This window comes from Galleria mellonella, unplaced genomic scaffold, assembly GCF_026898425.1.
Source record: "Galleria mellonella isolate WM207_F2 unplaced genomic scaffold, CSIRO_AGI_GalMel_v1 utg571, whole genome shotgun sequence".
Taxonomy (NCBI): Eukaryota; Metazoa; Arthropoda; class Insecta; order Lepidoptera; family Pyralidae; genus Galleria; species Galleria mellonella.
The window spans coordinates 523,465-535,470 of NW_026442121.1; the positions used below are offsets into that span (position 1 = coordinate 523,465).

Sequence of the window (12,006 nt, forward strand, 5' to 3'; positions counted from 1 at the left end):
AGTTTTATCCTCAAACAAGGATAGTTAAAGGGACTTTTATCAATGCGATGTTTTTTCAAACCAACATACCGAGGAAATTTTCAATAGATAGAATTTATCCCTAAGTAGCTCTTTTAGAAGCCAAATCTATTTATTGTACATAATTTGAGGTTATAAAATATGTTAATAACATAATAATTTATTAAATTCGTCATTTGTCGTATGTTCTGTGACGAATAAAGTCACTGTTATTTATTTTAGCCCACAATATATATATAAACTCGCCCAATCGATAGACAGATAAACACTTTATTTGAGTTATCTATAATACATATAAATTTACAGCTAAATTCATAAAGTCAAATAAGTTACATAATTATAAACTAAAACACAAGAGATAAAATACAAAAAATGCACACGCATGAAGGAAGGGAAAGAAAGGAGATTGTTAGTTTATATATTTTGATTTTTTTTGCTTTTTTTTTTATTTGTGTTTTTTTATTTTCATTCTTTTATCTCTTTTGCTGTGTATTATGTGTATTTTTTTTTTATTTATTGTAATTTGTGTGCTGTAAGTAATGAAATAAATTATCTATTTATCTATCATTTCACCATATGTAATAATCCAAAAAGGCCACAAAGTCAATGATAGTTTTGTTTAAAAGCAAAGCACAGATTTTCAGCTACAACCTGAAGTTAGGTAATAATATTTATTACGAAATATCTAAGAACATTAATAACATATTACAACCAGTGCGCTTTATAATTTCAGAAAATTGAACGCCAACATATCCTTACAGGGAGCGACAAAAGAGCGAATGGATGGGCGAAATTTTGCGGGCACATTCGTCTTGTTGACACATCAATACCCCACAGTGGCCTGCAATTATTTATTTTCGGGTAAACAGCCTTGGTGTTTATTGTTGAACGTGGTAACCGTTGGATAAATATGTTGTACCCACTTTATAGATTTTTTTTTATACAACTTAGAATGACAAACAAGCTGACGACGCACCTAAAGGAAAGTGGTAACTGTCGCCTATAGACATGAGCAGTACCGTGGACATAACAGAGTATACTGTTTCGCCCATGATACCCCCCGTGCGTTGCCATACCTGAGGACTCAGGTGTTATTCCTCTGTACCCTGTAAATTCATTGCCATATCTAACCCTTATAAAGCCATTGCCATATAAAACCGGGGGTGGCGGGGAAGGGATTGTTAGTAATGGAGACTAAGAATCTCATTGCTAGCAATATACCTAACCAGGTCGACCTTGACATAATATACTCTGTCATGTCCATCGAACTGTTCATGTCTATAGGCGACGGTTACCAGTTTCCATCAGGTGGGCCGTCAGCTTGTTTGCCATTCTAAGTTGTATAAAAAAAATATACTATATTATACACGAAATTGAGAATAATATAAAGCATAAATAATTCTATAAAGATTACGATAGCTTTTTAAAATAACCGTTATTTCACATCGACGCGCGGATATTGCGCAGAGTATGTAATACGGCCCACTATTGTAAAGTGATTGATCGCGCCCGCCGCTTCCGTACTCTAGCAGCGATGTGTTTCAACCTGTTTACTTATATATACATCAATTTTATAGTGTTAATGAGATGTGAACCTTAAAGTGTGGGTGTTATAGTAGGTAATAGAATAATTTGCTAGATTTTTAGTGTTTCTTTTAAATTAACTGGAAGTTTAGTGCATAATTTTGTTTATTTATGTCCGTGAGGCTGGAAAGAGGAATATTTTATCTCTTCATCATCACCATCATCATCATTTCAGTCATTATCCGTCCACTGCTGGACATAAACCTTTCCCATAGACTGCCATAAAGAACGGTCCTGAGTCCTTATTTCAAATCTCTAATATAGTATTTAAGAAATCGAGTTTTTCAGCATCGATAATGGGTCTATGACAATATTATAGATAGATAGACACTCTTTATTGTTTCCTTCAAAAAGATTACAATAGTAAACTTATTATAAATATAAACAATTACAAGAAATAATCACAGTGAGAAAACAATGGGCGACCTTATCGCTAAGAGCGATCTCTTCCAGGCAACCTTTGGATGGAGAGGAGTAATTATTAACAATTTGGTGGGAGGCACGATGGAAAATTCTGTTAGTTCTAAATATGGGAGATGTGATACGTATAATAATATAAATATTATCCCTACTCTGTTATGTTATATATAATAAAATGTTGTTTAAACCCATTTACAAAGTAAGTAAATATCTCCCCTCTGTATACTATAAAATCGGAAAATGAGAGAATTATATCCTCCTTTAGCGGATACGTTATCGCTCGGGATCGGAAATTAAAAATAAATCGACAACGCGAAACGAGTATGAAACGACGCGCGCACTATTTTCTAAACGTTGTGAATATTATTATAAACTAGCGGCCCGCCCCGGCGTCGCACGGGTGGACATTTTTAACATTTCCCTTCACTGCTCTGCTCCTATTGATCGTAGCGTGATAAAAAATATACTATAACCTGCCCAGGAGTATGAAAAATAATTGTACCAAGTTTCGTTAAAGTCCGTCGAGTGGTTTTTGTTTCTATAACGAACATACAGACAGACTGACAAAAATTTTACTGATTGCATTTTAGGCATCAGTATCGATCACTAATCACCGCCTGATAGTTATTTTGTAAATATATTTCATGTACAGAATTGACCTCTCTACAGATTTATTACAAGTATAGATAAACTATTTAATATAATATAACATTAGAAAGAGATTATATGTTTATTAAAACTAAACCTGCCGACATTTCATATGTACCTAATCCTACCTACCTACCTACCTAATGTATCAAATATAGGTACAAATAAAAACATCTTTCTTTTCTTTTTTTTTTATTAGTATTTTTTTAATTAGTATCGAGAAATAATTCTTATAAAAAGTAATGTACAGTGGCACCCTGCACTTTGGTTGTTTTGTTAAGAGAGGGACTGGCTGAAAACCAGCGCTGTGCAGCTGTTCACATTGCGCTGGGACACTGACAGCATCAGCTGAGCCGGTTCCTTTCGCCTAGTATGGGACACTTTTTTGTATATGTTATTTATATTGCATATTGTTATTGTATGGCAATAAATGTTTTTATTCTATTCTATTCTATTCTACCATGAGCGGTCAAATGACCGCTTTAGTTTTTAGCCAATTGTATAGTAAACAAGTAAATAATAGTAAGTTGTAAATATTGAAAAATTGGTTGTATGTGTATTATAAGGAAAGTCAATAAGTTATATGGAGGGGGGGAGGGGATTGTTAGTAATGTGGAGGTTAGTTCCCATCACTATCAACATGCCTTATCAAAGTGGTTGCATATATAAATTTAAAAACTTTAAATAATATATAATTATAATTTGGGGACGACAAAACTCGGTCCAATTCAACCCCTCTAAGGCACAAGCTTGCGCGTTCGCCGCTAAGAAAACCCCATTTGCTGTGGCCCCACAGTTCCAGGGCACGTCTGCTAACATCTTTAAAAGCATTGGGATCCTTAGCATTGGGATATTTTCTCCCACGAATACTCAGGTTATAGAATGAGCGAGGTTAACCTACCGAGGTTTTCCCAAAAGACTACAGCGTGAGGTTCTTCAAAAGGGGGGTAAAGAGGTTTCTTCAGGGTCGGCATCGTGTGCGTAATAACCTTGGTATTGCAGATGTTCATAAGCTACGGTAACCGCTTACCATCAGGTGGGCCGTATGCTTGTTTGCCACCTCAGTGGTATAAAAAAAACATATATATATACTATATACATAAATAAGGTGTCAATATGTGTATAGGTGTCAATTTCGTATGAGAAATGCGGTAAAGGTCATTTTACATCATATTTATATCTTATATGCGGAACCCTCAACGTGTGAGTTCAACTCACTTCTGACCAATTTTATTTCCCATGGAATCCACACACCATTCCTGCAGATTATTCATTAATAATCCTGTATTACTATAAGCATATACACATATATCAATTTAGTACACACTCGATGAAGCCTTCCATTTACGAAGTGTCCACGGCATAAAACAATATGTACACAGTCACTATCGTCAGAAAATACGCTTCGAGTTCGAAACTAAAGCGGAAACTAGGCCGAAACAAAACAGAGACAAATTAGAGGAGCAGACGGTAGCTGTATAACGTGGCTGGTGGTAAATAACGGAAAAATCAAAATTTAACGAAACCAACTCTCGAATAATTTTAAATATGGAATGTGCGACCACTACCATTGAAATTAGACATTGTTTTATAACGATTAATATTTTTTTTATACAACTTAGAATGGCAAACAAGCTGACGGCCCACCTGATGGAAAGTGGTAACCGTCGCCTATAGACATGAGCAGTACCATGGACATAACCGAGTATACTGTTTCGCCCATGATACCCCCCATGCGTTGCCATTCCTGAGGACTCAGGTGTTATTCCTCTGTAGCCACTAAATTCACGCCATATCCCACCCTTCAAACTGAAACACAGCCATGCAAACACAACTGCTTCACGGTTGAAACACGAATGGGACAGAGGTATCCAAGCAATCGACTTTTGTACAAAGTCTCCCTCTGGTTGTACTGTACCTCTAATGCTTAAAATCTGTATTGTTACAAAATAAAAATGCAATAAATGATTGAACTGAATCTCTTCCCTACGAACACTTAGGTTTTAACTAACTTTCACCCTCGACTTTATCCGCGCGACCGGGATAAGTTTATTGATCTAGATAAATAGCAGCCTAAATCCATCTCTAATTCGTTAGTGATTGATCAATTACTAACAATCTGTTCACAATTGGTGAAGATATCAACTAATATACATAAAAAAAATGCAATCAAACCAAGAATCTATACCGTTTTTAAATCTATTAAGAAATTAAACCTTACTAATGTTAAAAATGTGAAAATGAGTTTGTTTGCCTTTTAGCGCTCTAACGGCTTTACCAACCATAATGAAATATACACAGAGAAGGACAAAGGCTACAGCGTCAAGCGCACGAAGTCACGTGTAAAAGCTAGTATTTTCACAAAGAACATCAAACTAAATTGTTCAGACGAAAAAGTTTTACATTGTAATTAGAAGAATTGGACCTTTGAATTCAATGTTACAATAGTAGTTTAAATATTCGCGAAAACAAACAGAACGCAAACCGAACTTTAAGGTCGTCGCACTAAAGTGTTCATGTCCAAAATTGTTTTGAAGAAACACAACAATGGATCTTGTAAATTAATAATGAAGCGAACAAGAGTAGGGGACCGCGGGTGTTGTAATGTCGTCGATCAGTCACCACCGTGGCGACATCTATGTGTTCACGAGTACGCTGGTAACGCCCCTATTATTCTTCCAGAAATACCTGGCATTAATTTCGCTATATTGTATTGCTTGATATGAAACATCTACACCTATCCTACCTGCCTACTTGGGGGAGAAACGAATCGTTAGAGATTTGACAGCCTTATCAGGTCGAATTCTGCGTGGTGCTTTGGGAAGCCATAGCAGTTAATTGCTGGTGAATTTTCCACCTTCAAGAGAAGAGTATATTCCTTTTTAAAAGGCCGGCAGCACACCTGCAATGCTGCTGGTGTTGTGGGTGATCATGGGCGGCGGTAGTCACTTACCATCAGATGAGCCGCATGCTCGTTTGCCCCATGTGTTGTAAAAAAAATCGACCTATCCACTTCGTCCTCTATCTGATGAAGATAGTGTCATCATCATTATAATAGCTGTAAACTGACGTTTGTTTAACATAGTTCTCCCCCACAGGGAGAATTTTGCCAGGAGTTTCCACTCTTAACAGGTGGGTTGGCAACCGCAGTTAGGTTTTGGTAGTATTTTAAAAAAGACGCTGTTGCCTATCACTCGATCATTAAGATCCCTTAGTTAGTTGCCTCTTACGGCACCCACGAGAGAAGAAGGGGATGGAGAAGGAATGGAGACGTACAAGTGAATAAATGTTTAGCTAAATAATTTATTTTGGAAATCTTTACACGTAATAAACTTTCAACAGTTACAACATGGAACAGCATCCAGAAAATCATACAAAATTCGAAGATTTTTTATTTTTTTTTATTTTTCTTTTTATGTTTCGTTCCTATGTGCCTAATACTATCATCATTTACTAGTATATATCGATAGAGCGAACAGGACTACTGTCCAATGTCTATACATGTAACAAAACCCATTCGTGAGAAGGTGTCACCTTTTGGTCACCCTTTGGAGTCAAGTTTCTAAGCCGTATTCATTTTATACGCAGGTCTTTGATATTATTCACTGGAGGATGGTTTCACGTACTATAAGAAGCGATTAGAAAACATCAATCCCATCCACATAGTCCCATTATATGGTGATGCCATTTTTTGTGCTGAGTCAGCAATTTTCGTAGAAAAACATGTTGTTTCAGATAAAATTCATAAAACTCACAATTAAACGTTACTTTTGTAGTTCCATATCTATTGATGAAAATAAAATCCTACTTTCAAATTATGTACGGAGCCCTTAGTTAATGAATGCAACTCACACTTGACCAAATTTATTGAGACTACATCTTGCATAGATTCGAACATTATTCTTGTCATAGATGGAGTATTTAGTCTTCTATGAATGTTGTAATGATTGAAACGATCGTTCCTCTGTCACCGCATACAAACAGTTCCGCGTTCTAAATTCAAATATTTAAAACCTAATGTGTTTAGGAAATATCTCATCTGTCATCGGTGTGTTTTCGTTTTAAAATAAAAATGGTGATAAATGTTAATTTGTTAAATTGTATTAAATTGTCGTTATCGAAATCGCTGCTTCATTTTGTCGATGACTCTAAGTAATTTCAAAATAGATGATTTTTTATGCAACTTAAAATAGCAAACAAGCTAACGGCGTACCATATGGAAAGTGTTAATCATTAAGTATAGACATGAATAGTATTATGGTCATTACAGAGTATACTGTGTCATCCGTGACGCCCTTTATGCATTACCATTCCTGTGGACTAAGGTGTTATGCCTCTTTACCCTGTCATTTCCGAAACACAATCATGCAAATGACTGCTTCACAGCAGAAACACGAATGAGACATAGGTACTCAAGCAGACGACTTTTGTATAAAGTGTCTATCTAAAAATATGTTTGACAACAATTTTATATAAGAACTTATCCGAGATTTAAGTAGATTTTTTGTTGATACGAGTACCAGAGGGAGACTTTGTACAAAAGTCGATTGCTTGGGTACCTCTGTCCCATTCGTGTTTCTACCGTGAAGCAGTTGTGTTTGCATGACTGTGTTTCGGTTTGAAGGGCGGGATATGACGTGAATTTACAGGGTACAGAGGAATAACACCTGAGTCCTCAGGAATGGCAACGCATGGGGGGTATCATGAGCGAAACAGTATACTCTGTTATGTCCATGGTACTTCTCATGTCTATAGACGACGGTTACCACTTTCCATCAGGTCAGCTTGTTTTCCATTCTAAGTTAGATAAAAAAAATACTTAAAGAAAGAAATGACAGGCGACGTGCTACATCTATCGATGTTAATATCTGTGATCGAGCGGTGATATTATATGACGTAGACGGAGTCGCTGTGAGACGCGCTCACTATACTCTCAGTTGACTACACCCAAAGTGATGAAAGAGCCTAAATAAGTTAAACGTTACCCGACAATGAATAAATAAAGAAGGTTTTGTTATTCAGCTTAATAAATTATTAACAGGCGCATGTAGGGAGATCGCTGGTGGCGAAGTGTGAAACCCACCACTGATCTACCATGGCTACAATAGGATAAAAATCATTTATTTATTTACTAACTGTTTCCTGCGACTATGCTCGTATGAATCGCTATAGAAAGTATTCTATGTGTTAAGTTTGGATGCTTGTATGTGTGTTACTAAATGACATTTAAAAGACTAAATGGATTCGAATAAAATTGAGTTATATCCCAACTTAATACACAGGATAATTAATGTATTGATTTATATTGTATTGATATATTTACAAGAGGGAGACTTTGTACAAAAGTCGATTACTTGGGTACCTCTGTCTCATTCGTGTTTCTACCGTGAAGCAGTTGTGTTTGCATGGCTGTGTTTCGGTTTGAAGGGTGGGATATGGCGTGAATTTACAGGGTACAAAGAAATAACACCTAAGTCCTCAGGATTAGCAACGCATGGGGGGTATCGTGGACGAAACTGTACTCTGTTATGTGCATGGTACTGCTCATGTCTATAGGCGACGGTTACCACTTTCCATCAAATGGCCCGTCAGTTTGTTTGCCATTTTAAGCTGCTTAAAATAGAGATTATAGTGTTATGCCTCCGAACCCCCTAACATCGCTGTCCTATCCCATTTTTTAAACCAAAACCCAACCATGCAAGGATAGCTTCCCGTTATGAGGAAGTTATCATTTGTTAGTAATATGTACTAGTGGCTTCACTACGATGGCAAATTACCCTATCAGGTATATTTTTTTAAAATTTTTTCCATTTTTATGTTTTGTTAAATAATATGATGTTAAATTGGCTGATATTTGAACTTAGTTACGCGGAATTTTTATTTTTACAACACAGGGGGCAAACGAGCATGCTGCTCACCTGATGGTAAGTGACTACCGCCGCCCATGATCACCCACAACACCAGCGGCATTGCAGGTGTGCTGCCGGCCTTTTAAAAAGGAATATACTCTTTTCTTGAAGGTTATGTTGTCGTATCGGTTCGGAAATACTGCTGCTGGAAGTTGATTCCAAAGAATGGTTGTGCGTGGAAGAAAGTGCCTTATCAACGAATTACATGGGGAAATACATACATATATATACTTTCATTAAAGATCTTCTAGCCACTCGTATATGGGTGAAGCCGAAACCGGTCTCTAGTAAATCATAAGTTGGAAATTTAGAAAAATTCTTTCATTAGAACAATTATCAAGAGGTTGGAATAAGTTAACCGATTTATAAAAAAAATATAAGCTGTGCAGACGACCGAGTCAGGAATATACCTCCATTTTTCCGAAGGCATAATTGGGTCAATTGCAAAAATCGCCGCAAACGGAGCGAACGTCACGGTTTTTACCTTCGACGGAATATGGTTTGAAATTTCGGAATTTTAGACTACGCAATCTGTCTACATAACCTATATAATCTACATGCTAACATCGAGTAACATACGAGTGTATATATATATATTTTTTGTTTTGATAAGTGAAAATGGTATGGTAGCCCCGCCTGCGCTAACGAGATACGCTGGCGGAGCACCAGTGAAGGGTGATAGATGAGAATGAAAACAGGCCAGTTAGCCCATCATGATGAATTCATCAGGAATTAACCATGATAGTTTCCAGGGGGAACCGCGAGGAGGTCGACCTAGTTGGGTATATTGCTAGCAATAGGATTCTCAGTCTCCATTACTAAAAATCCATTTCACCCCAGGCAAGTCAATTAGCCCACCGTGATGAATACACATGAGATTTAGCATGATGGTTTCTAGGGGGGCCACAGAAAGACCTGACAGGGTATATTGCAAGCAATAGGACAGGTAGGCCATTACTAACAATTATTTCCTCTCTAATTAACAGGATTACAAAAGAAACTTTCAAAATCTGGGTTTTAATGAGATATGTTTCCTAACCGGGATAAATACCAGAGGGAGAATTTGTACAAAAGTCGATTGCTTGGGTACCTCTCTCCCATTCGTGTTTCAACCGTGAAGCAGTTGTGTTTACATGGCTGTGTTTTGGTTTGAAGGGTGGTGGGATATGGCGTGAATTTATTGGGTACAGAGGAATAACACCCGAGTCCTCAGGAATGGCAACGCATGGGGGGTATCATGGGTGAAACTGTATACTCTGTTATGTCCATGGTACTGCTTATGTCTGTAGGCGACGGTTACCACTTTCCATCAGGTGGGCCGTCAGCTTGTTTGCCATTCTAAGTTGTATAAAAAAAAACTTACCCATAGCGTTCTCCGTCCCATATAGTACGTGTATACAAAATGTAATAGTGGCTGGTTAAGCCATTAATGCACTAAAAGGTGACAAACAAACTCACTTTCACATTTATAATATTTTTAAGGTTTATAAAACAGATTTAGAATTTAGGTTAATTGTCGACCTCCTTTTTTGGAATTAGTTATGCGAATTTTAAAAAAAAGAAGATTTTCAAAAGAAGTTGAGGCGATCTGAGGTGAAATTATTTTTAATTCTCAAATTTTAAAACATCGCATTTCCATCATTTTTATTTTAGAACCGTGTAAACGTTTTGCCACGTCGCGCCTCTCGCTTTGTTAGGCGGTGGAAAAATTTCAATATTTTCATAAAACTTAAAACTCATTAACATTCCTTTGTAAAATATTTCCGGCGAATAACAGGTTACTAGGTTAACTTCATACGATTTACAATTTTATTTCTGTCGTCGGTATATTTATTTTATTTATTTATTATTATTTATTTAACTTTTTATTGCACCATAAATAAAAATATACAATGACAAGTGAATAATTCAAGTGAAATGCAGTAACATAAAAAGAGACAGTCCCAACATTTGAAAAATATCAAAAATTAAATAGAAAAAAAAATATGGTACTAATATATATATATATATATATATATATATATATATATATATATATATATATATATATATATATTTACCATTAAGTATGTACAGATATATATATATATATGTACTACTCCTCTCCATACATAACTTATCGCTTTCTCAATGCAATCATTTCTTGTTATTGTTAATATCTACAATAAATTTACTATTGTAATCTTTTGGAGGAAACAGTAAAGAGTCTATCTATTTATGTGCCGTGTGGTCCCGGCATAGAATCGGCCACACCTTCCTTTCCCGTTGGTGACATAAGAGGTGGGTAAGGAAACTTAATAGTCAAAGGATAGACAGCAGCGCCCCTCTTAATAACATCACCAAAGCCTAACTGTAGTTGCCAACCTGCCTGCTAAGCGTGGCAATTACTGGTAAAAGCCCCCAAATGGGAGGCCTATAGTATTATATTATCTGTGGTTCAGCAACAAGAATTATAACAACGAAACTACATACAATATTTATTATAAAAAAAAAGAAACAACAAATATAACATAACAGATAAGAAAATAACAAACTGAAGAAGGTAGGATAAGAGCTGTGTGTGTGTGTGTGTATATATATGTATGTATATATGTATATATATATATATATATATATATATATATATATATATATATATATATATATATTGTTATAGTAAGTAGTTTAATAACACTTTCAATATTTACTTTATCTATTAACTCGATTACAAAATCACCTACTTGTTATCCCTCACAGCTCTTATCGCACCTCCTTCACATTCTATAGATTGAATTACTTAACTCCAAACTCGATAGCAACACATTGTAACATTATTTTTGTAGCTACATATATGTGTCTAACAGAACTGTAAAACATTTAATAGGCGATGTACAGTTGTAAAAGTGTCTATTCTCAGTCTTTGTAAACCATAGACAATGTTACAGTTTCATTAGAAATTAACTTTTTTTAAACTCTGTTCACTGTGTACAGGTAAACACAGTATAAAAAGTATCCTCCCCCCCCCCCCCCCATTACATATATTGCAAACATTTTGTAATAGAGTATATTTTTAATATATTTTATATTACCCATAAATTATTAATAAACTAACGTCGGCGCCGACTCTGTAAAGCGATTTAGTTATATTTTTTTTTTTTTTTTACAACACAGGGGGCAAACGAGCATGCGGTTCACCTGATGGTAAGTGACTACCGCCGCCCATGATCACCCACAACACCTACGGCATTAAAGGTGTGCTGCCGGCCTTTTAAAAAGGAATATGCTCTTTTCTTGAAGGTTATGTTGTCGTATCGGTTCGGAAATACTGCTGCTGGAAGTTGATTCCAAAGAGTGGTTGTGCGTGGGAGAAAGTGCCTTGAAAAACGCACGGTGGAGGACCGCCACTTGTCGAGATGGTTGGGATGAATATATTTCGAATTAGTTCGAT

At 36.0% G+C, this 12,006-nt stretch overlaps 1 protein-coding gene across 1 annotated transcript in view; it reads right to left on the bottom strand.

Moving 5' to 3' along the window:
* Positions 1 to 12,006, bottom strand: part of LOC113511504 (dystrophin-like) — a 375,962-nt gene that overhangs the window by 75,548 nt on the left and 288,408 nt on the right. The window lies entirely within an intron of this gene.